Source organism: Cyprinus carpio, unplaced genomic scaffold (assembly GCF_018340385.1).
Source record: "Cyprinus carpio isolate SPL01 unplaced genomic scaffold, ASM1834038v1 S000006747, whole genome shotgun sequence".
NCBI classification, from domain to species: domain Eukaryota; kingdom Metazoa; phylum Chordata; class Actinopteri; order Cypriniformes; family Cyprinidae; genus Cyprinus; species Cyprinus carpio.
The window spans coordinates 253,172-280,791 of NW_024879346.1; the positions used below are offsets into that span (position 1 = coordinate 253,172).

The 27,620-nt window shown below is 36.7% G+C and overlaps 2 pseudogenes; both read right to left on the reverse strand.

Annotated features, from left to right (window-relative positions):
* Positions 1 to 6,960, reverse strand: part of LOC109098251 — a 95,464-nt pseudogene extending 88,504 nt beyond the window's left edge.
* Positions 6,961 to 16,433: 9,473 nt separating this feature from the next.
* LOC122144649 lies at positions 16,434 to 23,123 on the reverse strand (annotated as a pseudogene).
* Positions 23,124 to 27,620: the final 4,497 nt, after the last annotated feature.

The following is a 27,620-nucleotide window of genomic DNA, read 5'->3' on the forward strand; positions in this document are numbered from 1 at the left end:
TATATGTCAGCGAATCGGAGTGGGCATGCAAGAAGGTACAAGTGTGTAGGACTCATCGCGGCACTGTCTGTTCCTCATCCTCTGAGGGCTCATTGTCCTGACCTCATGTCACTCAAGGAAGATGCATTTACCTGTCTCGGCTGTGTGCTGCAACCCATAAACTCAGTTCAATCTGTCAAGCCTCCAGTAAATTTGAACACTCTGCAATGGTTACAAACCTCAAACCAAATAGGTGAGGAACAAGTTAATTAGCCTGTCCATCAGTGAGGCTTTCTTCGCTGTTAAAGCGCCGCTGTAATGGCCATGTTAGCTGAAGCAGCTCTTGATCCGGGGAGTTATTTCAGCCTTTCTTCACCTGGCTTTAGTTTGCCATCACGCAGAGTGGATGTCCTGGTGAAGTGTCCCCTTCCAGTGATCCGTCTTGTCAGTCAGCACAGCATGTGTCTACCGCAGGAGTTGGCCAATCACTCACTGTTTTAATCTGCATACAGTGGAGACCGCCGAGTCACTTTAAGTAATACCTATGCTGAAGTTTATGCTTGGAATACTTACTTTCTTGAAACAGTTCTGAGTGATCTATTTGAAATTTCAGGAAGAAAAATGTCATTGTTTGACTGATCTCACTGAATTAGGTGTCTTGAAATATCACTCAGACAGCCTTAGTCTCTACAAAAATGTGTGGATGGAGTCTTTGTTTATCACAGTCAGAAGACTTTCTGTCCGTCAGTCATTCACACCATAGCTTTTGACAACCTCTGCAAAATAAGAAAATGTGCTACTGCTTTCTGACTATAAAGGTCTCAATGGTTTGGGGAAAGGGGGGGCATGTCTATTTCAATAGCTAAAGGTTCGTTCACACTAAGGAAGATATCGGTAACTAACTATAAAGTTTCAGTAATTGCTCTAATCATTAGAATAGCAGAGTCCACTCCACAGCTATAACGATAATGACAGAGAGGAACTATATAATTGGAATCACTTTCAAGACAATTTTTTACCAGCTCATGAACAATAAAATTATTGACAGCCAATCAGAATTGACTTTAGTCTGGTGGAACGTTTTTGAATGGCAAACAGCACTTACACTACCTTTAATGGAGCACTCCTGGGACATATTAGGAAAGATTGTGTTGTCTTTGTAAATGTGTAATCGAAATTTTAATATCTCCAACATTTCCATCTTCAAGGAGGTGTGAGTGGGGGAAAAAACATGCATCCGAACAGTTCTACAATGCAATATTAAAACTAGGGCTGCCTGGACGAAGGCCTGTTCACACCAAGAACGATAATGACTACTATAACTATTACAATATTTATATCATAATCAGTTTTGGTTTTTAATGTTCTTGTTCTATTTACATGGATTTAATCAGCAGATGTCCTTAGCATGCTAAGTTTCAAGCGCATCTAAACAGTGAATTTAGCTAGTGTAATCTTTCAAATCTAACAGTGAATTTAGCTAGCGTAGTCAATGTAGTAGAATAAAAACAACACAGTCTCTTTTACTGCAACTTATAATGAGGCACGACAATGTTGTCAAAACTAGTGCTGGATACCTGAGGAAATTTTACATTTTATGTTACACACTGTTTGCTGTACAGAAATTCTCGGCAACTTCGTCTGCCTTTTTGAATGAGTGACTATTTGAATTTTTAACTCATTTTAATCTGTGTTGTTTGATTTTTTATGTGTGCAAGCCCTTTAAATCTGAATGATTTTAAGGTGTTTTGTATGGTATTGTTCCTATATATCGTTATTGTTATACAGTAGTCGTGGTGTTAACTCTACTGTTCTCTTAAATTCAGAACAATTTTTAGAACTTTATCTTTATAGTTATAGTTCTTGTAAACGAACGGGCCTTAAGGGGAACTTTATGTTCTGGGCATTGGGCTTGAGTGGGGGCCAGTATTGGATCGCTGGAAAACAATCACAATTTCAACCAAGCGAAACTAGTGTAGCAAACGAAGGTAGTAAACTCGGAGAAGGTGAGTGGATGTATATTCACACGTTTTCCACCTAAACCCCTTTGAATAACCTCAAATTAACCTAGTTGCTGCCCCGCTGACTTCAATGTTTGCACTTTGAATAATGGTGAATATTTGAGAGGTCACGGTTGTGTTGGTGGCATTTCACTCATGAAGGCGATCCAAAATGGGATTTGCAGAGAAATGTCCTTTAAGTCAACACCAAATCGAAATGGACACTATTTACTTTTTAATGCACATTTCTTGGTTTTATTGTGCATGATTCACTGGTGTGCATTATCATAATAAAAAAATGTTTGCCTTTGTAAACTTCTATCAAAAACTGTAATAACATGGCTCGTCTGGCCTCTGAATCTGAAATGACCTTTTTCCTTTTTTTTAGACGATGCGGTTTGTGAACACTGTTTCATGTCCACATTAATAGCAGACACTGTGTACATGCTTCGACAGACCATGATCTTTTTCACAAACTATCTGTGAATCCAAACAAAATGTATTTGACCATTGGGCAAATACACTGTGGACACTTCAAACAATTACAGTAATTAACATGCGGGGCTGCATCTTCTTCTTGTTTAAACTTGATGAACCACAAAAGCATTCGGTATGCTGCCCAATCAATGTCTGTTGGAGGAATGCATCTATCTATCTATCTATCTATCTATCTATCTATCTATCTATACTTGATATCTATCTATCTATCTTTATCTATCTATCTATCTATCTATCTATCTATCTATCTATTCAATGCAAGTTTAATATCTGTATATCTTCTACTCTAACTGTATTTTTACTGCTGCAAGTCTCTTGATCTAGATGCATAAATAGCATTCCATCAAGAGATCCACATGGACATGATAAAAAACTTTATTATTCATCATTCCTCTAATTAAGAGTGTTCGTTAACTCACTTTCTGGCCCCACAGGGGGTTTATTTTGCTGATGAACACATAAGTAGTACGCAATGGAAATGCCAATTAACTCCATTTATGCTTCTAGACACTCTACACCTGCAAAAAGACAGACTGCAATAAAAATACCTTAACAGAGAGACAAACTCCTCATATTACCATAAGATATACCATCCAAACACAAATGTGAGTAAAGAAATCACTCTCATACACACATATATGGATGAAATGTGCAGTAGTCTAAATGTAATGGGTGAAATGGATACAAACATGGATATTTAACACTGAAAACATAAATGAAGCTGCAAAGGTGAGTCACACACTAGGTTGACTGTCACTTTGCAGTATGTGTCAGCTATAAAAGGAGATCTGATTGTTAGCATTTGATACTTTAGCCTTCAAAGCATTACCAGGCACATAACATAGTGCCAGCAAGGCTGAATAACCTATGCTTAAATTACAGGTGCATCAGTCACAAAGCTATCAAATGACTTTTAACAAAAAGTTGCAGCTCAAAAATGCTTGTAAAGCCAGTATATGAGAAGCACAAAATCCACAAAATTAGTTTGGCTTGATGAGTGACCTTTCACCCTGTTACCTACATCCAGACATGCGTATGTTTGGAGAAAGCCAAACCCACTTGTTAAACTTGGTTGTGGACCTCTAACCTGTATATGTAATAGATGTTATGAAGGTCATTAGGTCTCATGATAACACAGGATTGTTGTATAAGAGCCCAGGAATAGCCTATTAGATTTTAGAAGACCATACACCCTCAGTGGTGCAGACATCTTTCCCTTTTTATATTCCCACTTGTATTGAAGTTGACACATCGTTTCCACTTTCATTACTCAAAGAATTACCCTCTTAAATAGTGCAATTTCACACTACACAGTTTAGGACATGTTTAACAGTATTCAAGGCTAAGAGTGGTCCTGCCCTTTATAAGGACCTTGATGTTTCTGTTACTCAGCCCTATAATAAACAAATTACTTAACAAAAATGAAATGATTCATTATAAGTGCTTCTGAGTACTTGCAAGAATACATACAAAACATCAACAAAACTTAAAAAGAAAGGTTCCAAAACGATGCCTTTGAAGAACCATTTTGAGTTCCTCAAAAAACCTTTTTATGAACATTCTAACAGAACCTTTTGTGGAATGGAATCCATGGATTCCATGGATGTTAAAGGTTCTTCGTGGAACCATCGATGCCAATAAAGTATCTTTATTTTTAATAGTGTGGCATTCAGAGAATTGCCCATCCAGACAACACTATATGTTTTGTAAAAATGTTATGCACACTGACAATATGCCTCATGTTGTAATATCTAAATCGACTGGTCTAATTCAAGTCAAAAATATTATTTAAGATGACTAAATATTAGGTTGCACCAATACACTCAATTTTACTTAGTGTCAGATCAGATAAAAATAGTTAATATCGGTAACAACTGCACATTTTCACTCTTTACAATACATGAAACACATACTGACACTCATGCATAACATACATTTCAATCAAATTCACAACTCTAGCACAATACCCCAGATTATGTTTCACATCAATATTCACAACAAAAACAACAATCAAAACCACTCAACCGCCACCCTCTCCTCTTCATCTGCCTCTCTTTTTTATAGTGTTCCTCAACCATTTTTTTCCCAGGGTTCCTGTTGCAGGACCCCCTCAAACACTGCACAGATTAGATGTCTCCTTTATTTGACACACTCATTTCACTTCATAGAGCAAAACAGGTGTTTTATCCCAACTGTGTAGTGTTGAGGCCCTCCAAGACCTGGATCAAGAAATATTAAATGATATAAGTGTTTCTCAACACTTTTCCTGAAAGATCAATTTTTTGGACAGCTTTCCTGTCTCCCTTATGCTAATCTCAACATATAATAATAATAATAATAATACAGTGAGGAAGGCAGAATAAATTAAATGATTTCATTTTAGGGATTGCACAATTTACATTTCCTCTTTTTATGTTGCTAAATTATATAATGTTAATATACAAATGTATCTGAGCTGCAAAATTACTGCAAAATGTACTGATAACAACACAGCTGATACAATGGAAGCCCACATGAACACCCAGACTTTTTTTTAAAAATTGTAAATACTGAGTGTGTTTTCAGTCTTTATATTTCAAAATTTCACATTTAATTCAATGTGTTACTTTTCCTGATACTTTGCAATTATTTGTGATATGCACCATTAATTTCTGAGTGATAACTGTTTCTGCACTTTTCTTCAGTGCACAAGCATCATGCAACCTGACTATGATGCTATGCTATAAACTATAACTAAACATCATAAATATTTAAATAATAATAATTATAATAGTTAAAACAAAAAGTAATAAATTGAAACTTTGATGGACCACACAGGGAATTAATTTTTTTAAATAATTTACCACAAAGTAGCCTGCAAAGTAGTCTTCAATCTCTTTAAAATCTCTTTAAAATCTCTTAAAAAATAATATTTTTAAATAAGGTAATTAAGACTTATTAAGACTCATTACTAAAAACTTACAATGTTTTAAACAGTGTGTGTGTGTGTGTGTGTGTGTGTGTGTGTGTGTGTGTGTGTGTGTGTGTTTCCACGACAGATACTTTAAGAGTTAGTATGTAAAAAATGACTTACAAAAAATACTTTATTTAGAGGCCAAAATGTGAAAAAAGCAGTGCAAAACCAAAAGGTTTCGATTCAAATCCTCATTTTTTTTAGCAGTAAATTATATGTATTGTATTTTAAATATGTCAGTTTTTTACAGAATAGAACTGTATTAATTTTTTTTTTTTCATTGTACTCAATTTAGGTGATGGAGCAGTCATCCTAAATGCTGCAGCACTGGGGCTCCCACAGAACCCGGATCGAGAAACGCTGCTCTACATCAGCTGTCATCTGTTTCAGCACCGCGGACAGCGACCATCCAAACGCAAGACTCGAGAACACAAGCCCTCAAAAACACTTCAGGTCAACTTGCCACTCAATTCCGCTGCGGGGCCCATTGAATTCTGGGATTTCTACACTACAGCAGCTGAACTAGTGTTTCTGAGCACAGCGTCTGTGCGGTGGCTCGAAACTGCAAAGAAACCTCATAAAGACACATTCAATTAAATTGTTTCACTGTAAGGTAGCCTATATGAGACCCCTGACGAGAACAATTACTGCACACAATTATATTACTTACTGCGTCGTGCAGGCTCTTTTGGGTACGGTCTGTGGAGATGGTCCTTGAGGGATGCTTGATATAGCCAACGTGTGCGTGTGTGTGTGTGTGTGTGTGTGTGTGTGCGCGCGTGTGTACGTGTGCGTACTAGTAAGACGACAGGTAAATAAATATGCTCTTTTAATTGCTCGCGCTAGGCGTTCACTACGCACAGCTTCATATTAAACTTCAGTCTCCGTGCGCGTGAAATTGCTCTTGTACGATTAATATTGCGTTATTCGCTTGTGTGCGAGATAAACCTTGCACAATTGCTTTTAAATATTCAGGAGATTAAATAACAGTCGAATGTTTTTAATAAAAAATAAATAAATAATAAGAATTAGAAAACAAGATATACAGTTGTGCTTCGCGTAAATGTATTGCTCGATTACAGCGACTGACAACAAATAGAATAAAGCGCACACGCAAAAAAGAAGCGATTGCGAGTTGTATTAGACGTAGACACACTATTGTTTACACACGTCCAAAAGACTGTCGTTTTTCGCAAATCGTACGAACATCAGACGCTAGCGTACTTGCCACGATTCCGTCGCCTAAAAGACTTGCAGGTAAAAAATAAATACCAAATATCGATGGGAATTAAACGTCTCATGAGAGTATCCTCTGTGGAAGCCAGTCAGGACTCAATATATATGATGTGATATCGGGGAAAAAAGAAACACGGTAGCTACACACGGACGACGACGACGGCTCGCGGAGCCTCCCTCTCCTTCCTCGCGCTCTCGGTAACGTTACTGTCCCTCGCTCGCTCGCGACGTCACAGGGCAGTGCGCCTCTCTCTCATCTGCAGTCTGTAGTGTGCAGTCTGCACATGAAGACACCGCCGGCGAATAGAATAGAGTGGGAATTAAAGCGCTCATTGGCTGACGGAAAGACAGAAGGTGCGCTCATATCCCAGATAAATAGTGCAGACCTCCTCCCTGCGCAGGGCGCATAAGCCAATGGAAGCGCGTGGTCTCCAGATCTCCTTTTCTAGTGAAGTGCCACTTTGATGTACTTGATTCTTTTTAGCTGGCAGACCAGTTGCACACCCTGGCTTGTCGAGGTTGGGAGAGCATAAACCAGTTATGACTAGCAAACCATCTCAGGCTGGTTAAAGATAGGCTGTTTATTTTTAGCAAGGTTGGTGCTTTAGTTGTCACTTCCTGGACGACTACTCATTATTACAGTGCTTCCAAGGCAGCATTGTATTCCCTACTGGAAAGAACATCTCAAGCTGGTATAAACTGGCAGGAGTAACAAGCATCAACTTATAGGCTGCTTAATAGTTTATTTAAAATATAAGTACTTATAAATTCACTTATTGACTTTTTATTTTGTTAAATACCATCACATTATCCCTGTTCTGGCCTTTAGCTCTTGCTCCAAAGTTTTAGCCTGTAAGAACAAATTAGAGATTTTACCTCAATTATCTGTTCTTTACACTCAATAATTTGACATTTAAAGATTCTATATTATATTAGTATATTTAAAATACCTTTAATTTTTTTCAGCTGTGTTGTAAGCAAGTGCACACATTCACTCAGGCAACAAACATCTTTAAATTGGCCATCTAATCTACAGATTCATTAGCCAGTTCTTATAAACAAGATAAGTATATTTATTATTAGGCTACATTTTGCAGATACTTCTGATTACAATATTTCTCTGAATTTTTTGGTTTGAAGTTAATATTCAAGCATTCTGTTTGACTTTTACTGTTTTACTGTTGCTGCAAGATTTTAAAGCTCAAACAACATACTGTTTCTATTAAATGTATTGAATATTTCATTAATATATGTCATTTATAATATGTTTCAGTGTGTGTGTATATATACACACTATATAGATAGATAGATAGATAGATGATATATATATTTATAACTAGATAGATAGATAGATAGATAGATAGATAGATAGATAGATAGATAGATAGATATTGAAAAATGTTGGGATAGAAATAAATTTTACTCAGAAATTGCTTGTAAGTTTTGAAGTAGAAAAACTAAAATGAGAAAAATGTTCTAATCTTGGTTTTATTTACATTAAAAAAAACATATTTGCATGCATATTTGCACTGGTCTTCTTTCTCTAATTGTATTTGCATATTCAATTTTTAATAATTGATTACTTCTGCCAAGGCTTTGTTATGTGACAACAGCATAGCATCAGAATTAAAGCCTATAAACCTAAGCTTACCTACAACTAAAGCTGTTCAGTTTGTTGTCCTATTACCCAGTTGGAAATGAGCATTTTTGAACCATGGATTCTCTAAGGAATTGTCAGTGGGTTTTGAGAATGACAATTTACAACAAAATTGGGGCTGTGGTTTATATTGTTTTGAAGAGATGTTTTGTTCTCCAACATAAATTCCATATATTAGCATAAAGAAAAACATGAATTTTGAAGACATTGTTCTCTTAATAAACCATTTAATAAACCATAAGTCTTTTTGTAGCAACTGCTGCAGAATAAAAAAATAATAATAATTATTTCAAAGTCTTTTCAACACACCTTATTTTATTCATAACCCTAAAACTATTCTATAAAATAAATTCCCAACGGAACCAGTGGTGAATTATCCTTCCGGATTGGCCTACAAATCGATGTAATGACCGAACAGCATGCAGTGCTCTTTTTGTATTTCCTTGAAGAAACACAAAGTTCCCAGTTTCTTGTTTTGAGCTTGGGAATGGAAAAGTTCCTCCGTGAGAGTGCTGCTCTAAATCCTGTGTCTCTGTTCTTGGCAGTGGAAGCTGAGAGGATGAGTCATGCTGGTTGAAAATGATATCTCAATATTCGATGAGAGCAGCATTTATCATGTGAGTGAGGGTGCAGGCAAACATTTAATTATAGACCTAGTCCATTAGGATGTCAACACCTCGGCAGTCTCTTTCTTGCTAAGTCAATAATGACCTTTAAAACTTTCTGATTTGCTGGGAAGAAATGTGATGTTTGCACCAGAGTAATCAAATGGATGGCCATACGTACAGCCAAACCACTGCCACATCTCATTTCATCAGAGGATCACTCTCAAACTCTTCTGAGCATTAGTCTGTGCTCTCCCATTAGACGGAGGGGAAATTGGACAGTGTGCAGTGGGCTGCAGTAATTACTCATACAGACACTGTCATATTCAAACAGAATACAGTACAGGAGGATAGGGAGCACCTCTTTATTCCCCGCTGCAAATGTTTTTTTGCAGACACTTTCAAGGAGGTTTCATTTACATATACAACAGCATGCGGTGGAGGCAAATCATTTACATCAGTCCATAAGCACTATAGTTTCACCGTAGGGGATGTGTATTCACACAAGAGGTGCTCTTTCCACACACCAGTAGGCCTATTACCATTCGTTTGGAAAAGCCAAATGTATTTCTCTCTGCAGTATTGGTTTACGTGGCTAGTGAATAATAGGAAGTATTAATTTGAAGCAATTATTTTTAGTGGTGCTTGCATATCTCAAAATGTGTGCTATTACTTTTATAAGTGGTTAGATTGATATAATTTTGACCAGTGGATGTTAAAGTGCGGTGTGGGGTTGTGGGACAGATTTACAGTGTCTCGTAGGATGGCATGTAATACTTCACCTGAAACAGTTTTATATTTAATTAAAAAAAACATACTATAAATAACATAATACTGGTAATAATAATAAATGTTGAGCATCAAATCAGGGATCATGTGACACTTATGACTGGAGTAATGATGCTGAAAATTCAGCTTTACATCACAGGAATTACATTTTAAAATATGTCACAACTGAAAACAGTTTAAATTGTAATAACATTTCACGATATTGCTGTTTTTCCTGTACTTTTCATAAATTAAATGCAGCCTTGATGAAACTTTCTATTTTCTTAACACAAATTAATGCTGCAACTCTTAAACAAACAATTGTATCAATGATAAAAATACTACATCTATAAATAAGTTCTGATGTATGAACTTTGTGAGGGAACAAGGCTCGTTCCAGTCTGTAATGTACCTCTCCAAATTGACAATCAAAATAATGCATCTTCTGATGTGTTTCCCCTCAGGTATCCCAGCAGTGGAATCGGTGAGTCACAAAGTCCTGAGTGAGAAATTTCGACATAATGAAAACCAGAAAGAGAGAGAGAGAGAAATGTGCAGGAGTAGCTCCGGTTACAAATGCTGCAGGTGACACCTCATCTTCAGTTCAAACTCAGCTGTCATCATCTTGGCTGTCTCTATCACAAACTCCCACATCTAATGTCACCCTCACTCTCTGCAGTCACAGAGAAATTAGTCTATCACCTTAAACTGCCCTCATCCTCCCTTTTACTGCCCTTTCAACATGACAATTATCACAGTTTACATCACATTCATCCTCCTTTCTCTCCCCAGCGGCCGGTTTCTATGAGTTCTCTGCTCGATATTTATATCATTGTTGAATAATTAAAGACTGAAGACAGAGGATAATCTCCTCTTCTCTTTCTCTTTTCATTATGGAAGTCCTGTTCTTCAGCACATCTGATTGATTTAACAAAGCATCTCTACAAAATATTCTCCCCACGTTTACCCAGTATGTGGACTGTGATACGAGAGACAATAAAATATTGGACTTGTTTTATGCAAATGTGGAAGCCTATAAATCCTCACCGCTTCCTCCATTGGGACGATCGGATCATAACCTTGTTTACATTAGGTCTGTTTATGTGCCGGTTGTGAGGAAGCAACCGCCAGTAATAAGAACAGTTCAGAAAATGGTCTGATTCATCTTATGAGGCATTAATGGAGTGTTTTGAAACAACTGATTGGGAGGTTTGTGTAAAGCACATGGTGAAGACATTGATAGTTTAACAGAGTGTATTACAGATTATATTAACTTTTGTGTCGACAATACAGTCCCTACCAAAAGGATTAAATGTTATTCAAACAATAAGCCTTGGTTTACCTCTGAGTTAAAAGTATTATTAAACGAGAAAAAGAGGGCCTTTCTAGTGGGTGATAAGGATGAGCAAAATAGAGTACAGAGGTTATTGAAAGTTAAGGTTAGAGAGGGGAAAGAGAGTTATAAGTTAAAAATGGAACAGAAACCTACAACAAAAGAATGTGAGAGGGGTTTGGAAAGATCTAAATATGATGTCTGGACATGAAAATAAAGTAAGAAGGTATATTGTCCCAGGTGGTCAGACATGGGTAGATGGATTAAATTTATTTTTTAATAGATTTGATGCTGGGTCTAAGGATGATCTTGAACATCTCCCGCAATGTAGTTTACCACAAAGATCTCCAATCTTTCTATCCCAAGCTATTAGCTCATCAATTTCTCCCATTTCTCCAATTTGTGAGTGTATTCCTGGCTTTTCTATGTCAGTTGAACAAGTAAGAAATGGGTTAAGGAGAATTAAGATAAATAAATCTCAAGGTCCGGATGGCATTAATCCGAGAGTCCTTAAAGTCTGTGCTGATCAGATTTGTAGGGTGGTACATTATATTTTTAATTTGAGTCTGCGCTTGGAGAAATTACCTGTTTTATGGAAGACATCATGCATAGTACCAGTACCCAAGTTAATAAATCCCAAGGAGTTCTCACATTATAGACCAATATCTTTAACGTCACAGTTAATGAAGGTGTTTGAGAGATTAGTACTAGATTACTTAAAGTCAGTATTGTGTGGTGCTGTGGATAAACTTCAGTTTGCTTATAAAACTGGTGTTGGGGTTGATGATGCACTTATATACCTCTTGCATAAATCTTTAAGTCATTTAGAGACCCCGGACAGTACTGTCAGGATTACTTTCTTTGACTTCTCTAGTGCATTTAATACTATTCAGCCCTCACTATTGCAAAGTAAGATGGAAAATGCTGGAGTACATCATGGTATAGTAAATTGGATAATTGACTATCTTTCAAATAGACCACAGTATGTGAGGATGCAGGACTGTGTCTCTCAAGTAGTGAGGTGCAGCACTGGAGTCCCTCAAGGAACGGTTTTTAGCTCCATTTTTTGTTTACTTTTTATACGTCAGATTTTCAGTACAATTCTAAATCATGTCACCTTCAGAAATTTTCTGACGACTCGGCAATTGTTGGCTGTATAACGGACCATGATGAGAGTGAATATAGGGAGCTACTAAAGAGTTTTGTGGGACTGGTGTGAGAAAAATGGTCTTAGGTTAAATGCAAGTAAGACAAAGGAAGTTGTAGTTGATTTTAGTAGTTTTCCTCAGCAAGTGGTACCAGTAAAAAATAAGAGAGTCAGAAGTTGAGATTGTAAAAAACGTACAAGTATTTGGGTGTATATTTGAATAATAAGCTCAATTGGTCTGACAACACGATGCATGTTTATAAGAAAGGTCAAAGTCGTATTCATTTGTTAAGGCGACTGAGGTCCTTTGGTGTAAGTCATGTACTACTTAAGACCTTCTATGACTCTGTGGTCTCATCTGTGATATTGTACTCTGCCACAAGTTGGGGAGGGGGACTGCTAGAAAAGGAGAAGAATAAGTTAAATAAACTAATAAAGAAGGCAGGTTCTGTCGTAGGGAGTGTGTTACCCACCTTTGAGGTGATAATGCAGGATAGAATGATTGGGAAACTCTATACGATGATAAATCATGATTGTCATCCTTTAAATGAAATAGTTTGTGACTTTATGAGTACCCACAGCTTAAGATTGATCCATCCACGCTGTTACAGGGAGCGTTATAGGAAGTCTTTTTTCCCAACGGCAATTAGGTTGTATAATGAGTGTTATTCAAGATGACATACTTTTTAGGATTTATGTTTTAGTATATAATTACAATGCTTTGCAACTTGATACTGGAGAACAAGTTTTTATGTTGTTGTGAATGTTGTTTTGAAGTTGTTTTAATTTATTCATTGTATGGTTGTGCTGCTGTGACATCTAAATTTCCCTTCGGGGATTAATAAAGTTGAAGTCAAGTGATTTCAAGTAGCTGGAGTGCCCCACTGCTCTCGGATCAACATTCGGCTTAAAAATACTTGAGAAAACCTGGGAACTCGCCATTCTTCTTGATTACAATTACCAAGATATGAGGACACTTTCAATGTAACTGGTAATTAGTGGTGTTTGTTAAGCCAAGCGTATAGGTACTATTGCTCATACATAGGGCTTGCAATTCTAACAAGACTACAGGAAGTCTTAGCAACTGCACCGCGATGCCCCAGCAAGCGTCCAGGACACCCCTTGTCTTGTGGTGGCCTACAAGTGCAATTCTCATTTTATACAGCAAGCATGCATAATCTGGTTGCATTCAATAAAATAGACACAATTATGAGAAATAAAGCCATAATTACAAGTAATAAAAGTTGAAATTAAGAGAAATAGAGTCATGCAGTCACATTTTTAGTAGAGCTTCACAGTGGTAAGAATAGCCACAATTACGAGAAATAAGTCATAATTAAGTCACTTTATATTTCTTGATTTCGACTTGATCTCTTGATCTACTCTCAGACAGCAACATTTAGTTACACTGTCTCAAAACTTTTTTTGCAATTGTGAGATATAAATTCATACTTACACAGTGTGAGTTATAGTGTTGCATTACTACAAACAAAGCTGCAATTCCGAAATATAAAGTCACATCTGGGAGGACATAGTTATAAAAGACATAATTAGAATAAATACATTTGGAATTGAGAGACACAGAGTTACATCAAAGTCGCAATTATAAAGTTGCAGTTGTGAGACAAGTCACATTTTTAGTTAATTGTGTCAGAATAGCACTAAATCCTCACAACTGAGACGAAGTCACAATTATGAGAATTGTGAGTCACAATGTGAGTTACGGTGTAGCATTACAAGAAACAAAGTTAAACTTTTGAGATATAGTTACATTGTGAGATATAAAGTCACATCATGTGATATAAAGTCATTTATAATTGTGTCAAGTGAGATTAAATAAGAAAAAGAAGAGCATAGTTGTTCAATTCAAGTTTTAATATCTCTAACTGTGCAATAAATTAACATTTACAGAATAAGTTACAGTATCAGTCACCGTAAGGATTATTTGTATTCATCAGCTTGTATATACATAAAGTTCATAAGACAGCAGCATACTGGATTAATTCTACAGATCATCATCTATTTACTATGAGGAGAGGTGAGGAATCTGTACACAGCAGGTTATGATGGGGGGAAGGATGGATTTACAGGGTTTGTGGACAAAAACTACAATAACTACATTTTTAAAAATCCAAAAAATAACAAAAAAATTTGGCGAGGAGAGTAGATGTAAACTTGCAAACAATACTGTACTGTCTACAGCACGGTTTGCTCAAAACAGCTAGCATATTACATGATTTCAAAGTCTATATCTGCAAAACACAGTTATGTCATCAAGTTCACATCATTCAGTCGCTCAACTGTTGTATTTATTTACTCAACTTTTCATTTTAAAAACTCCAGCAGAACTGCCACACTTGTAAACATGAACAGTTTCTTGTCTTTCTGCCAAGACAAGACCCTCTTACGTTCCTGGACTGACCTAAAATCTCTCAAACAGATCAAAATCAATACAAAACTGTAACCTAGATCTAAAATATATCATAAATGCCACAAATTGATGACCTAGAACTAAAACGTAAATGTTACACAAAAATAATACTGACAGCCAAATAATTTTTGTAAAATTATTCCAGATTTCTACACTTACTGAGAGAGATCTGGAGATGGGAACCAAATACAGCAATATTATTAAAAAAAAGATTCCAGGTTACATACAAGTTTAGTTCGATCAACAGCATCAGGTTGAATTTCATTCTCCTAAACAAACAAAAAAAGTGTTACACACTAACAAGGGAGCCTATCAGGGAAGTGTACAGCTGTACTCATAGACCTCCAATGTAAGAGCATTTCCCTTTTCTGAGGTAACAGAAAGAGATGTGAGTTTGATCTTTAAATGTTCAATCCATTTCTCACTTGTTTTCCCTCTCTCTCGCATTGTGTGAAGTGTCTTTTCTGTCTTTTTTCACCTGATCCCTGACAGATCTTGAAACAGTAACCAAGTAAAGACGCGTAAGAACTACAAATCCCTGTGGACTGAATAAAATATTGCCTCATCCCTCCCTCCGTATTGTTATTCATTAATTTGCCGAGAACATCTGAACCCCCCTCCGGTACAGTGCATTGTTACAATAATGCCACGTCAATCTGTGTAGGTGTGTTAATATCCTACTTCCTCTCCATTACTCTATTTCTTATGTCGAAAATGGATGCATTATAATGTCTGAATCTTAGTCATCACCCCTGGAGGAGCTCTCCGCTCATCTGAACTGTGTGTGGTAGCACTGTTAGTTATGGAAGCCAGTTTCCACCATCTTCAGTAAAAAACACACAAAAAAAAATTTATATATATATATATACATACATATATAATAAAATTAATAAGACTATTGCAGGTTTATTTCTCGCAATTTATGTAACATTAAATAGCAAAACTTGCAAATGTGACTCATAATTTCAACTTTAGGTCTTAAAATGCCACAATGGGCCTCATTCATGAAAACATGAACAGGAAGAATTTTTGGTCAAATTGTTCGTAAAGCCATTCTGACGTAAATTTTCAGAGTCATGCGTAAACACACAAATTGTGTTAAGGAATTTCATATAAAAAATTAATTAGTTAAATGTGAAAAAATCTCATTAATAATAAACAAATATGATGCATAGCTGTAATTCAATTATGCTAGTTGTGGATTGTGGAATTCACTTAATACTCGATTAATTATTAAATATGAGGTTTAAAGCGTTGTGAATCTGAAGGAGAGTTTTCTGGAAGGTCCATTTTTATGTGCAAAATTACTCCAAATGTAATATATATATTTACGAAAGTTTAATGAATGAGGCTTTATAACTCTTAACTGACAATATATTTTGAACTGCAATTACCGTTTTATTTGTATTTTTTTTCACTCTCAGGTGGAAACGGGGTTCCATAGTTGGTAGTAGATGGAGTGTGTAATTTTTGTAAACTTAATGTGGAGCAATAATGTTTTCATTAGTATGTTGATTTCCCCGAAAAGTTTTTTTTTTTTTTGTTTGATCGGCCGACCAGCCCGACACAGCAACACTGGCTCAACCATTGGCATAAGTTTGGAGGTGGGATCGTCTGTTTATTTAACCAATAGCAGAGAGTGTTTCGGGAAACCTGTATGTTTTTGAAATCCCATGAGTTGCCACAAGGGGCGCTGAAATTACACACTTCACCTTTCAGTCTGATTCATTTGTAGTCAGTTGAGAGGCTCGCCTGGAAGCCTGCAGGCAAGCTTTAGCCCTCCAAGATTGCGGTTGAGTAACAGGCAACTCTAATTTCCTGTTTCCTCACAAACTAATTACTTCTGTGGTGCTGCGCTTCACAAAGCTCTCACGCTCTCTATCTCTCTGCTGTCTGTCCGTCCCTGAGGCACCTTTCTCCGCTGTCTCGAGAGGTTCGCCGCCTCTCTCTCTACTATTCTATCATTGACCCTAAATCCTCTCTCGCTCTCCGCCTCTTTCTCCTCACCTATTATACTTCCGACGTCACTCAGGTCGCCCAAGTGCTCCACAGAATCGAACTTCTCTAGGTCGGAAGCGATGGTTTGCAGACTGATGACTGACATGGAGTCTGACCCCCGCCTTCTCAGCCCTCTCTCTTTGGCCCCAACCCGCCTCCCTGTGTTTCTCCACCCACTGCCTGGTTTTCTCTTGATCGGCCCAGTCATTATCCATTAAAGGATTGGGCACCACCCCTCCATACGCCCCTGCCTTGATTACACCATCAGACTCCGCCCCCACCGGAGAGCTCCGCCCCCCACAGGCTCTGTTGCGCTCTCTGGCAGCACGAATGCGACCCCTTTGCGCATGTATCTGCTCGCTGATTTGCTCAAGGTTGCGGAGGGCAACAGAATATCGGGTCTTCACCTTCGCCACCCGTTCCTCCAGCTGGACGACTTTGGACTTGTGCTCCTGTTAATGAGTGATGATAATCATTAAACAATGGATAAAAAGACAATTTGTCATGTTCATGCAAGAAATATATTAATGACATTATAGCAATCACATGAAACAGAGATTCATGTGAGATTCAATACATTCAACCCAAATTATTTTCATGTTATGGTCAATTACCAATAATTGGCTGACGTTATAAAAATATATACTACTTTTTTTATACTACATAATGTAACTAAAATAAACAAGCCAAAAATTCATAGAATCAAATGCATTTCAAAGAGGATTTCATTTTGTTATTTAAATCGATACGGCCAGCAGACCTTGAATACCTTTACAGCAGAGGCCAGCCTCTGATGCATACCTCCAAGATGTGGTTGAACTGAGCCTTGAGCTCAAAATAAGGCTTGGACTTGATAATGACCCTCTTAAGAGCCTTCTGCAACGTCTGCACACGCGCTTCTGCTTCCTGACAGAGCTGAGTGACACGCTGGTGCTCCCTCTCGCTCCTCAATCGCTCCTCTTCTGCCTCGTTCACCTGAAAACAGCAACATGTCAAATGTGATATCCTGTTCTGTTCTCAAAAGACATTTAAGTGAATGTATCTTTATGTATCATTCATACAGAGACTTGACAAGTCGATATCGCATCAACTCTGTCAATAACGGAGTAGAGTTTGTAGAAACTTAGATGGACGATAACATTCAGGAATGTTAAAGGTACAGTACTTCAGTATAAAGTTGATAACGTCCACTGTTAACTTTATTCTCTGTTCTATTGTCTTTAGTTGTTCTATTACTGGTAATTTGTTTCTTTATTCTATATTTTATTACTAACTGTTTACTAAAATGATAGAATAATTGGAAGGTTTTTTTTTTTGTTTGTTGTCTTTTTTTTTGCTTTAAGTTAACATGAATTGCGCCCCGAATAACCCAGTTTATTTCTGTAATGTGATGCATTTCAGTAGACAGGATACTGAATGAGGAATAAAAAAAAAGCAATCTGGGAATTGAATAATTTGTGAAAGTGGGCATCACAAAAGAGAATGGAGCCAGACTGAATGCGAGTTTTTAAAAAAACTATTTGGCTATCCAGAAAACCATTCGGCTTAAGTAACATCAGGAGAAAAGTCACTGCAGAGAAAGTTATTACATCTGGATTAAAGATAACAAAGACAATTTTATTCTTTGGAATAACATGCACCAATAGATCATCCACAGTGAAAACCAGGCACATCCAATGTTTTTGTTCTGTTGTAATTTGTTTCTTATATATTTTCACTACTGTTTAGTCAGTATAATAAAATGTTCTGTTGTAATTTGTTTCTATGATTTTTTTTTTTTTTTTAATCACTGAGTGTTAATCAAATGATTAATTAAAAACCTGAAGCATTGTTTACTTAATTTGTAGCTTTGTTCTATTGTTACTTTATCTTTTATTACCGACTAGTTACTTGAATTATTAATTTGAAAACTTCAAGCACTGTCATTTGTGTTTTTTGTTCTATTTCCGTGTTATTTTTCTGTACTTTATTACTGACTGCTCACTTGAATGATTTATTTATCAACCTGAATCAGTGTTTACTTAAATTGTTACTTTGTTCCATTGTATTTATTTGTTATTTTTGCATGTAATTTGCTCTTTTCATTTATTCTTGAATGATTTAAGGCAATGATTATAACAAAGAAGTATTTTGGAATTGGTATCAAGAATCTTGAAATTTCACTAACATTGGTATCGACAACTGAAGTTTTGGTGACAACCTAACTAGAAACAAACAAACAAAAAAAAACTAGGATAATTTCACATCTGCAAAGTGCTGCTTCATTTCACTGGCAGGGCTTGAATAAAATATAAATGAAGAAATGTAAACTTGATCTTAGAAGTATAGGTGTGCATTCATCAGCATTATTGATTGCTCCCATTGTCACAATCAAATCCACACTAACCAGCTGTGCACATTTAAAGAAGACACATTAACATTTAACAAACAAAACCTACAACCTACAATCAGAGGAACTGATTTTAGCAATTAAGACCTGTTGTAAATCTAAAAAGCTTAGCATGTTTTTGAGCAAATGTATGCCACTGCCTATTACTGTAATTATCAAAGAGCAATGCTGAGTCACTGTGTTGTACCTTGGCTGTGGCGTGGTTTAGCATCTCTTGCCAGGTAGGGTCCAATGTGATTTTCCTTCGGCCAACAAACCTTGCTCAGCCACATAAACCATCTCTCTGGCAGCCGTGTGCATGGAGACAGCCCTCTCGTACCTCAGCGCTGCCTTCTGGGTCTCCTGTTGAGCCTGTGGGTAAGGTCTCCATCATATTTCATATACTGCAATCAATCACTCAGGCTCTGCAAACATGCAGCCAATCAGAGGAAGGCAATGCTGACCTTACAGAGAGCCATAAAGTGAATAGGCACTGCAAATTCTTCCAAACTTTATATCAGGTTATATGTATGTAATAAAACACTAGCTATGGGACGTGGGATCAGTATGGAAGAATATAACAATTCAACAGCATTATTTTTTTTATGTAATAAAAGAAAAAACATAAGAGAGAAGTACTCTGTATAGTACTTCTCAAACCGCAAATCATAATCATCCACTTTATATAATGAGGATGAAATAGCCAATAGGAGTTGAGGACTGTAAAGCTGACATCAAATCCAATCATACCACAAACAAGGCTGGATCTGAAAACCGTTTAGCTCAAAAAGCCTGGCTTGCTGTCAGTGAAAATTGCTGTGCACAGATCTGAATACCCAAACCAATCAATAAAAGTCAGGAACCGAGAATGGCAGGCCATATTTCATTGGGATAACTTGCTGGAAATATGGCATCCTCGCCAAGGATGATATCTGACTTTGGCTACGTTCATATCGACAGTTGCATTAACTAGCAGACTCTTCAAATGTTCAGTTTACAGGAGGGGATCAAATGATGTCTGTATGACTGAATATCTGAAGTCAAGACCCTTTTTTTATTGTTGCGATAGCCATGAATATCATCTGTAAACACACAGTGACAGAAACAAAAGTAAAAATCTAAGATGGCAACATGTCTAACTTCAGAAAGTCTCATCAGAACTGAAACTACATTATTCAAGTCAAAGCTTAATAAACAATGAGTAGAATTGAGAAACCTCAACACATTCATACAGAAGAGATTTGGCTCTTCATTGCGGTTCATACAGTACATTTTAATTGAAACTCACTCTCAAAATTCAGTTGTGAGACCTGAGAATCTCGGCAGGTAAGGCTGAATATTAAATGAGGATGCCGCTCTTATTTATAACTGAAAAGTTTGTGAATATAAGCATATTTTAGCATTCAAAACAGGACTGACAAACAAATTCTGCTGCTGTGTAAATGTACTAGCCTTTATTTTGCACAATATTCACTGATAAAGATTTATTCAAATCACTTGGGAGGAGAAAATATGCCTATAAAAGAGTTTCCTAAAGCATACGGTCACTATTAAAAGCAGACACACATCATTTTCAGAAAACCATACCAAATTTCTCGACAAACCCCTATGAGAAGGTGTAAGACTTAAATACAGGAACTGAATTCATAAGTGTTAGAGGCACTGGATCTTGCTTTAAATTTGTGCATGTGCAAAAAACATATTTTCAAAATTTACCAGACTGTGGGTTGCCTGTATGAATAGTCGACTAAAAAAAGCCCTTAAAAAGCTCTGTTTAATTTGGCTGGTTTTGGGTTCACTTGACCCAGACATGTTTCTAATGAAGGAGGCTACATAAAAATGTATGTATGTGTTTGGAGAGAAAAGAAAAAGAACAGAATGTAGAGGTCTCGAGACATGTTCTGTTAAAAGTTGGACTATTTTTAACTTGACATTCTGTCTTAAAAATGCAAAGCTCGTGGTGAAATGCTCAAACAACAGCACAAGACATGATGCCATGCCAAAGCTATCTGTGAGAATGTGTATAGCTGAAGCAGCGCTGCTCTAAAGGGGATCAATTTAAAGAAGCAACATTTTTGAGGGTGTTTTAGTATGCAAGCTGTCTACATACACACATATATGGTATATATACCAGATCAGGCGAACAGTGACTTCTTTAAATGGTCAGGCTAATTTCTAATCGAATTTATTAATTTATCAGTGACCACGAATAAGAAACTCCATGGCAGGTGTTGATTTAAAAGTAGGGCTGTTGCCTGGATTAGTCAATAAGTGTATATTTGGTGAAAACCAAAGAAAAAATTTCACTATGAATACTTCGCTCAAGCATGTTGCCAAATAACATGTACCTTTACATAGTTTGTCTATGCCAAAATGAATGAAAATATGTTTTCAGTGGACTTTCAAAATTTGCTATGCAAGAAAAAAACATGAAAATATATACCATTCCAATGTTTTCCCCCCCATTTGATTTAATGGAGTTAAGCATCAAATACAATGTGGTTTTCGGTAATCGAGATCTGGAAGCAACAGCACATTTTTCTGCTTTGGCAAGCGATTCACGGGCTGCTTTTCTTGCACATGAAATCATACACAGCCCTACAAACCTACGAGGATGTGGGAACAATAATGACGATTCATTACAACAATGAAGCGCAAGCACCAAAGTTGGATCCACTTGCCCGAATCCCTCCGTAACTGCCACAGATTTGCAGGAAATGACCGTCATTTGTCAAATAAATAATTTTAACGACAGTTACCATAAAAAATTCAGCTTTGCACCACAGAAATAAATTCTATTTTAAAACACATTCAAATAGAAAAAAGCTATTTCTAATTGTAAAACTTAATCAATATGGAAAACAATGACTACATTTATTGAGCTTGTCTACTCATCCGCACTCGTGTCTTATTTACAAGTCTTCATGAAACGGACTGACGACCAAAGTTTCAATTCAGTGTTTTCAATTACTCTCTATAGCCTCAGCTAAACGATTTTCATCAGTGCAATTACATATTCGAAATTGGCTGCAAAATGCTAATGAAAAGTGATGTGCAAATCCCATCTGGTGTTATCAGGGTTAATCACATTAACACACTCGCTCTTTCACCATAATGATCACTGCACTGAGAAAAGTTTTTAGTGGTTCAGCGGGAGGATTTTTCGCAATAAGAGAGACTGGAAATGAAACAGCAAACATCTTGAACTCATCTGAGTAGATATGAAGCACAGACGAACACGCAATAAGGACGTTCTCTTGCTCTCAAACACACACACACCAAACACCTCTTTAGCGAGTCTACGGGCTTCGTAGTAAGGTCTGGCTTTCTCGATGCAGGCTCCCAGCTGAGAGCCCTGAGCGTTGAGTTTGCGTGCCGAGTCTGTAAGGATCCTCCTGTAGCTGGATCTCGCTTCCTAAACGAATGTTAGACGGAGATGATGAGAGGGCGGCTCATTTTAGGGGCATCACGGTGCGCATCTTGAATCAGGATGTGTACTCCCCATAACATCTAAAGACACTGTCTAAAGTACGGCGCAGGCACTCAACTAGATTTTGAGACACATCCACGGTGTCACACATATTACTCACATCCAGCTGTAGTTCCAGTCTGTTGATCTCATCGCTGGCCTGATTCAAGTGCTCCAGCTCCTCCTGACAAGTGCAAAACAGGGAGGGAAGATAGTTGACATTAATGTACTATTTATAGAAGTATTAAATAACAGACAAAGGCATATGAATTTATAATAAAACCAGTTAAATCACTGACAAATAAATCATATTCTAACATTTTGCTATTATAATCCATTAATCGAAGCAAATTGTGAATAATATATGTCATAGTTGACAGTCATAGTCACAATATCAAGTTTATTTTGATTCCAAATCCTAATACCTGAATCCTGGGGTCCAGCTCTTCCTCATATTCATCCTTATCTTCATAAAACTCAGCCTTATCTGTGTCCGCCACCACAGTGTTTTCGGTTTTGCTCGTAATTTTCCTCGTTTCCTCCATCCACCCGCTTCTGTTTTTCAGGGGTGTCGTCCCTCTCCCCAGGCTCCACCGCGGGCGCTCTTGCTCTCTCCACTCCCCTGACCTCAGGCTCCCCGGATCCGGGGGGGTTCTCACGCTGACGCGCCCGGCTCCACATCCGTGGCCTTGACAATGACCCGTTTTGTTCTTGGAAATCAGAATGTATATAAGTGCTTAAATGTTTGCCATGGCCTATAAATATATATTTACCCGATAATTTGCCGCTAAAGTGCTACATAATCGTTGACGGAGAGTCATTTAACGGCGCAGGCGTGTTGTTTGCAGCGGTAGCGTCACGCGGAGGCGCTGACGGCGCAGAATAACCCGAGCTGAGGACTTCTTGGAACCGTTAGCTTCGCGGCTAACTGCAGAAATCACAGCCTCTCCAGACCGCACTGCTCATGGCTCACTAATACAGCGACAGACAGTCACTCTTGACAATTTCCGTGATTTCTTACCCTCGCTATTTCTCCTTCTCTCTCTAGCTGCCTTTTTATTTTGGTCCAGGATCATCGTTACACAAACACTTTCCTAGAAACCAAAGTTTTCCTCGAGTTAGCGTTACTCAGTCATTGTTATTATTACTGTAAATTCATATATTCATAAATAATATAATCTAAATAATGTGGGATCTTCAAACAGTAATATAACTCAGGAAAAAAAAAAACTATTTATTTGATAACACTAGTGGCTTTTACAAAATTAGCACCATGTTTTGTTGTACTAGCCAACAAGAAAACAACTAAAGTGTAAGTAAAACATGTGAATCTGAGAAAACCCATCAGTAGCTTTAACGTTAAAAAAGTAGTATTTTATCCTGGAAACATAAAATGTAATAAATTACATTAAAACGTGTGACATTATTAACATTATTTTGATAATTTAATGCACTTTCGTGTTTTCCTTTTTACCATATTGCAAAGAAAATACAGTATTTCCATAATTCCTATTATTTATTTATTATTATTATTATTTATTCCATTCATTTGATGGAAATTTGTTTTGGAAATCGAAATCATCATGAAAATAATGCATGAATGGTCCTAAAAATAAGTATGATTGATTTATTTCAAATATAATTATATAATTTTTATTCATTCATCCTTTAATAATAGGGGGTAATGCGAACTGGAAGTTTTTTGTAAGATTCACCCATTAATACTCAAATTTATTCCTCTCCATCATCCTAAAAGCTGCAGCTGAATTCTGTAATTTTACCCCTAATTACTTGTGACTGAAATGTAAATTTCATGGCCTGAATTTCCATGTCATCAAACAAAAGAGATAGCAATCAGGAATAAACTGTATTTATGGTAGTCAGTTTACCTCAGACACAAACATGGAAGCAAGTACAAAAGCAAAATTAAGTCAACAAGGGAATACATAATGCAAAACCTCTCATAAACAGTAAAAAGGTTTGAACTACAGTATGTATAGAAACACCTTGCAGTGAAATACACACAAAATAGTGCGCTTTACAGATAACTCTCTTCCTGTCCATTTTCAGAATAATTCTAAGTGGAATAATATATCTTGTAGTCTTTCAGGGCTGTTCTTTTTTTTCCCTTTATTTTTGTCTTTTTGTCTCTTCCAGAATATCTTACACCTCGCTGTCCGTCCCCTCTGTGAGCGGGGGGTCTGCCAAACTAATACAGCACTTTTCCACCAAAATCTACCTGCAGGACAGACAGGCGCTGCTTATAAAGTACAGCAAGTACAACCTGAGCCCTGTCCTGCAACACTTCAGAATCAGCCTGGGATAAAAACTAGTTGTATAACACTCCTGAAAGAAAGAAAAATCTGGTTAAAATACACACCCAACAATGCAATCACTGACCCCCTACCCCAAACCTTATTCCAATGCTAATTTTTTTATTTGGATTACATTTCTCTAACACACTTCTTTATTCAACCTGACATTTACATTTGAGAGATGAACCCTGCAGGTTCACCCATGGAATGGAAACAAATTCTTTATGCCACAATATCATCAAGATGTAATTTATTTTTGATATTAAAATGGAGACAGACGTTCCCAAAGGTTACATTTAAATGCAACGGTAACACTGTATTATTTAAATAACTGAAATGACTAATGTATAAAAATAGTCACGTAATATGGTAATAGTGTTATCTGAAGGAAAAAACAATGTAAAACATTGCTTTGGAACTACAGAACTGGTCTCATATGCACAAAGACAGACTCACACTCAGTGAACTGTAAGAGATCTTTCTCCGAGCTCCCACAGCATGATCTGATCTGTGATGCTTGGGGGAAGGACCGGGCTCTGGAAGACACGGTGGAATGACTTTCGTTTTTCGAAAACTGTTCATACAACTCCCCAGCAGTGAATATTTGCATAGCAGTATATAGAATTTTTATGATTAGAACATCACCATATTGCACAAGGGAGACACATGAGGGACATCTAAGAGTGTGTTTTACTATAATATTTGGTACTCAAAAAAAAAAAAAAACTGACTACCGTTTTTGTTTCGTTTCTTTTATAGCCTGTGTTTAGCTTTTTACTTCGGGTGATTGCACTTATAATTCACAAAATTGTTAATTTGTGAAGATTACCACCATGAAAGAAAAAGAAGAAAAAAAACATGTAAGAATAATAAACTTTTGTTTTCTTTTTTGCAAATCAAGAACCCCGTGGAAAAATCCTATTTGCTTTTTTGGAGGGAACCAGGCTGATACGATCTTTCAAAAAACATGCAATTTTTAAAGTGCTTTGTGGGATTAATAGATTTTTAATTAACAGGATCAATGAGATTTTAAATGAATCAACTGGATTTTTAACACAAAAATAATTGTAAAGAAATCCTTATAAGCACTGCATTTAATTAATTAATTAAGTAATTAATTGTAATAATTTATTAGCTATAATCACCATGTCCTAAACTATACTAAGTTTGTTCTGTTAATGCAACATTTAAATTAAACCCATTTTATTAGCATAACGGTAAAAATTAAACCTGTTAGCAATTACTCGTGTTTAAGCATTACTGGGTGAGCTCGGGGTCCTCTACGAAGTGAATGATCTGAAATCACAAAATACATGCCAAAACAGCCCTATCATTAAAAGCCCCAAAGCCAATCTGCAGAGCAGCAGATTGTGTGTTACAGCGTCCGCACGCGTCTCTACATCACCCTGCTGTGCAGTTATGCCGTTAGCAATGCACCTAGTCTCTGGTTACCCTGAACAGCCACCAGGTTAGGAAACCCATACAGCATCTCACTACTAGTGCAATCTGGAGTTCAAGAGTCTGTTAGAGAGAGATGGAGGAAGTGTGTTTTCCTTGACTGATCTTGTACAGTGTATTCCATTTTAGACAAGGCAGTGTGTATGATGTGCGTGACATACTTGTGTAGGCATATACACCGCCGGTAATTTGTCTCTACAACGATGAAGCCTGTCTCCCTGTTCCTGGTGTGGCTCCGAGTGACAGCAGTGAGCGAGTGCAAGATCCAGAGGCAGGGTTTACTGTGACCCCTGCAGATAGAGTTATGGCCAACCTGGTAGAGTAGCACCTCCTTGACTTCCTCTGTGAAAAGATGATGCAAACTGGTGTAAGAGCTTGTTTAAGGCATATTTAAAGTAAACTTTTAAATACAAAGCATTTAAAGTACCGCACAAGTAAAAAAATTAAGACTGAATTTTTAGATTGCTATACAATTATCAACAGCTATTTGAAAACGTCCCTAGTAATAAACAAAACAAACAAACAAATAGGTATATATTATTTAGAATATACACACAACACACTATTCAAAACTTTGGGGTCAGTAAAAATGCTTCTTTGAAGGGCAATATTTTTATTCAGCAACCATGCATTTAAATTTATCCAAAAGTGTTCAATAAAGACATTTATCTATTGTTGCAAAGGACTTTCTATTTCAAAATAAATGTGGTTATTTGAATTTTACCATCCATCCAAACAATTCTGAAAAAAAAAATAATATAATAACGGTTTCCACAAAAATATATAATCTTTTCAAAACTGATAATAATAATAATAAATGTTTCTTGAGCAGTAAATCAGCATATTAGGAATGAATTTCTGAAGGATCATGTGACACTGAAGACTGGAGTAATGATGCTGAAAATTCAGCCGTTTGATCACAGGATTAAATTACATTTTTAGGTATTTTCAACAGGAAAATCAGTTTATTTTAAAATGTAATAATATTCAGAATATTACTGTTTTTTACTGTATTTTTAATCAAATAAAATAAAGCCTTAGCAGCTTTGTGAGCAGACACGCAGACTTCTTAAAAAACATTTAAAAAAATAGTAATTATTCCAGAACTTGAATGGTAGAGTGTATGTGTAAATAAAAAAACATCAATATTACCTATATATTATTATAGTTTGACTGACAATTCAGTACTTTTAAGCAATGACTGACCCCTTTCTTTGGAAAACCAGACCGAAACTCTCGTAAAATGTTGCATAAATGTGAGCTCATGCCCTACACAGAATAATCCTGGAAAGTAAAACAACAATCACACTACAAAACAAAAACATTTTGACGAGCAAAACTACTTCATGGGACTATGGCAAATTACTGTTTTCGCTTTAATATAATTACGATAAGTAATGGCTTT